The sequence below is a fragment of the Mastomys coucha genome, chromosome X (genome assembly GCF_008632895.1).
Source record: "Mastomys coucha isolate ucsf_1 chromosome X, UCSF_Mcou_1, whole genome shotgun sequence".
NCBI lineage: Eukaryota > Metazoa > Chordata > Mammalia > Rodentia > Muridae > Mastomys > Mastomys coucha.
In genome coordinates this window covers 45430999-45435504 of record NC_045030.1, presented here as the reverse complement: position 1 = coordinate 45435504, position 4506 = coordinate 45430999, and the positions used below count along the sequence as shown (strand labels likewise).

General features: G+C 34.6%; 1 pseudogene; it reads left to right on the top strand.

The window, feature by feature from the left end:
- Positions 1-267: 267 nt before the first annotated feature.
- Positions 268-360, top strand: LOC116095904 (annotated as a pseudogene).
- The last annotated feature ends 4146 nt before the right edge of the window (positions 361-4506 follow it).

Genomic DNA, 4506 nt, shown 5'->3' with positions numbered 1-4506 from the left:
TTTTCTAATCAGTTGCTTGCCATTTTGTTCTATTGACACTTCCTTTGCTTTACAGAAGCTTTGTAATTTTATGAGGTCCCAGTTCTCAATTCTTGATCTTAGAGCATAAGCTATTGGTGTTCTGTTCTTGAAATTTTCCCCTGTGCCCATGTGTTCAAGGCTGTTCTCCACTTTCTTTTCTATTAGTTTCAGTATGTCTAGTTTTATGTGTAGGCCCTTGATCCACTTGGCCTTGAGCTTTATCAAGGGGGATAAAAATGGATTGATGTGCGCACATATACTAAAATTGGAACAATACAGAGATTAGCATGGCCCCTGCACAAGGATGACACACAAATTCGTGAAGTGCTCCATATTTAAAAAAAAAAAAAGAATGGATTGATTTGCATTCTTCTACATGCTCACCATCAGTTGATCCAGCACCATTTGTTGAAAATGTCATTTTTACACTGGATGGTTTTACCTCCTTTGTCAAAGATCAAGTGGCCATATGTTGTGTGGGTTCATTTCTGGGTCTTCAATTATACTCAATTGATCCACCTGCCTGTCACTGTTCCAATACCGTGCAGTTTTTATCTCAACTCAATTGCTCAGGGATGGTCGGGGATGGTGATTCCACCAGAGAGGTTCCTTTATTGTTGAGAATAGTTTTTGTTATCCTAGGTATTTTGTTATTCTAGATGAATTTGCAAATTGTTCTTTCTAACTCTTTTGAGTTGGAAATTTGATGGTAATTTCATTGACTCTGTAGATTGCTTTGGACAAGATGGCCATTTTTACTATATTATTTCTGCCATTCCATGAGCATGGGAGATCTTTCCATCTTCTGAGATAAGTCTGGCAGTTCCTCAGAAAATTGGACATAGTACTACCAGAGGACCCAGCTATACCACTCCGGGGCATATACCCAGAAGATGCTCCAACATGCAATAAGGACACATGTTCTACTATGTTCATAGCAGCCTTATTTATAATAGCCAGATCCTGGAAAGAACCCAGATGCCCTTCAACAGAGGAATGGATTCAAAAAATGTGGTTCAGGAAACTTTCCCCTGTGCTAATGAGTTCAAGGATCGTTTCTGTTTTCTCTTCTATTTGATTCAGTGTATCTGGTTTTATGTTGAGGTTCTTGATCCACGTGGACTTAAGCTTTATGCAAGTTGATAAATATGTATCAATTTTCATTTTTTCTACATAGAGACTGCCAATTATGTCAGTACCATTTATTGAAGATGCTCTCTCTTTTCCATTGGATGTTTTTGTCTTCTTGGCAAAGATCAATATAAAGAACTCAAGAACATTACATCTAAAAAACCAAATAACCAAATTAAAAATGGGGTACAGAGCTAATTAGAAAATTCAAAACAGAGGAATCTCAAGTTCATCAGGGAAATGCAAATCAAAATGACCCTGATATTCTACCTTACACCAGTCAGTATAGCTAAGATAAAAATCTCAGGTGACAGCACATGTTGGCAAGGATGTAGAGAAGGAGGAACACTCCTCCTTTGTTGGTGGGATTGCAAACTGGTAAAAGCATTCTGCAATTCAATCTGGAGGTTCCTCAGAAAATTGGAAATAGACTTACCTGAAGACACAGTAACAGCACTTTTGGGCATATACCCAAAAGATGCTTCACCATACCACAGAGGTACGTGCTCCCCAATGTTCATGAGGGCCTTATTTGTAATAGCCACAAGCCCAGATATCCCTCAACAAATAATGGATACAGAAAATGTAGTTAATTTACACAATGGAATACTATTCAGCTATTAAAAATGACTTCATGAATTTTGTAGGTAAATGGATAGAACTAGAAAATATCATCCTGAGTGAGGTAACCTAGACCCAAAAGGACATATATGATATGTATTTCCTAATAAGTGGATATTATCTAAGAAATACAGAATACCTAGGACTCACCAATGAAGGATTTAAAGAAAGGCCTGAAAGAACTGAAAGGCTTGCAGCCCCTTAGGACGAACAACAATATGAACTAACTAGTACCCTCAGAGTTCCCAGGGACTAAATCACCAACCAAGGAGTACACATGGAGGGACTGATGGCTCTGGCAGCATGTGTATAGTAGAGTATAGCCAAGTCGGTCATCAATGGGAAGAGAGGCCCTTCCTTGGTCCTGTGAAGGTTCTGTGCCCCAGTGTAAGGGAATGCCAGGGCCAGTAAGCAGGAGAGGGTGGGGTGTCGAGCAAGGGGAGGAGGGAGGGAACAGAGGTTTGTTCTTGTTGTTGATTTTGGGTTTTTATTTTTGGAGGAGAAACTGGGAAAGGAGAAATCATGTAACATGTAATAAAGAAAATATCTAATAAAAAAATAAATCTTTAAAAAATGATGAATCATACTATAATATTTGCTAAGATAATATACTATTAAAGGACAAAGAATTTACATTAGAGAGATAAAGCCCATATTTAGTGAGACTAACCAAATGAGCCATCCTTAACCATACACAGTCAATGGCTAGAAAACCATCAGTGTTTGAGGGCTCTTTTTTCATGTAACTGTTTTTATTTTCAGCAATGATAAGCTATCCTTTGAAAAATACTTCATGAACTCTTATCATGTGCAGGTTTTTGAAATCCTATCAAAATGAGTAAAGCAGAACAGAACAGTTCAACCTTGCCCATGTTTTGTTATCTTTGCAAGAGTGTGTCAGACTGCATTTATTTCGGCTTAAATAAAGGAATATGCTATAGAAAGAATTAAATGACTTTTAGGGGAAAATAAATAAATAATGCTAATTATTCAAGTATAGTTATTTTAAATTCTAAAATGGTACTCTACTGGCCTACCCCCATAATATAAATAATTATTTCTATGATAAATTATTGTATAGTCTAATTAGATGACATTTTGCTTTCTAGTTAATTCCAGAACATGCAACACTTATAAAATGAGAGCAGAAAGTGGTGACAATGTAAGCAGTAGATTTTGTTATTGTTCATTTTAATTACCACTTGGCTGAAAAGCACTGTGCGAAGCCACTGCCTATCATGTGAATTCCTCAGTTTTCAAAAGATTAACTCCGGAAAACAGGGCTGGAGTCAGTAGACAAAAGGGCTAGTTTTGTAGTTATCTCAATCTGGAATGTAACTGTTTTACTCTTATCCTCTGACTTTTCAGAATGCAAATAACACATAAATCACAATGTAATTGCCCTTTACTTGATCCACAGTGTGTCAAGCACTGTTTAGCCTTCTTCAAAGCCAGACCATTCACAGGATCTCAACTGTTTATATTCAGAGCTCTCGGTCTAAACCTATATCTGCATATTACATGCTGTTACATTCCATGTGATTCTCAAATAGCTACCAGCATGCAACTAACTCAAGTTCTGTCTTCACAAAAGACTTAAGCATGTTTATTAAAATAATTTTATTAACTGGAGGTGATTATATAAAGCAAACTAATCTCAGATTTACAAATTTTCTTAAAAAATATTTGTCATTCTAAAAAAAATTAATAACTTTAACAAGCAGAAAGGTCAAATGAGGATGCTTCAACCCCACTTAGAATGGGGAAGAAAATAAACACAGGAGGCAGAAGGAGGGAGGGATTTGGGCAAGAGAAGCAACAGGGAGGCAAAAAGGGGAACAGGATCAGGTAAGGGATGGGTTCAACAAGAGGAATGCCCAGAGAATGAATGGAAATAAGTAGCCCTTTGGCAGGGAAAATAAGGTATGAAAGGAGAGAAACAGGAAAGTTATATCAAAATTCTTATCATTAACATCTAAAAGAGAAATATGGTTAGTGATTTTACAAGTGAAACTATACCATATGAAAATCTGAGTGTCTATGAAGATTTTCCAGGTATGACATATTAATCTTATGAAAGTTTACTTTATGATAATTATATGAAACATTTTATTTTATGAGGTTATTTATAGATTAACTGTGTATATGTTTATGCTTTCATTTTATAGAAAGAAATCTTCCTGAACCTTGGCCAAATCACATTATTTAACCACAAATGAGGTATCTTGCTACCATTCCAGATTTACTTCAAATACTTAATCAATTACAGAATTACATCATCAAGCCTTTTGACTTTGACAGCCCATTTTTTTGATTCTGAACACTTCAGTAAAAATTATATTACTACAAAATGTTATATTAAACTAGCATTATATCAAATTGAATAATTCATAGTAATCTCTGAAATTTCTAAAATTTTGTTTGTCTTTGAGAATTTGGATAAGAAGGAAAGCAGTAGCTTCTTTTTCTACTTTTTGAGATTATGAAAATAAATGGTAAAATATAACAGATATATGTAGTCTATTCAATAGTGATCGTTACATAATTATCTGTTTCATTTTATATACATGTATACATGTTATAAAATACTTGTATATACACATATGTATATATACATATATGTGTATATACATATAAATATACATACATATATACATGTATATATTGTTTATATATAAATGTGATATGAATATTTCATTTTACTATAAACTTATACAATATTCTTTAATGAAA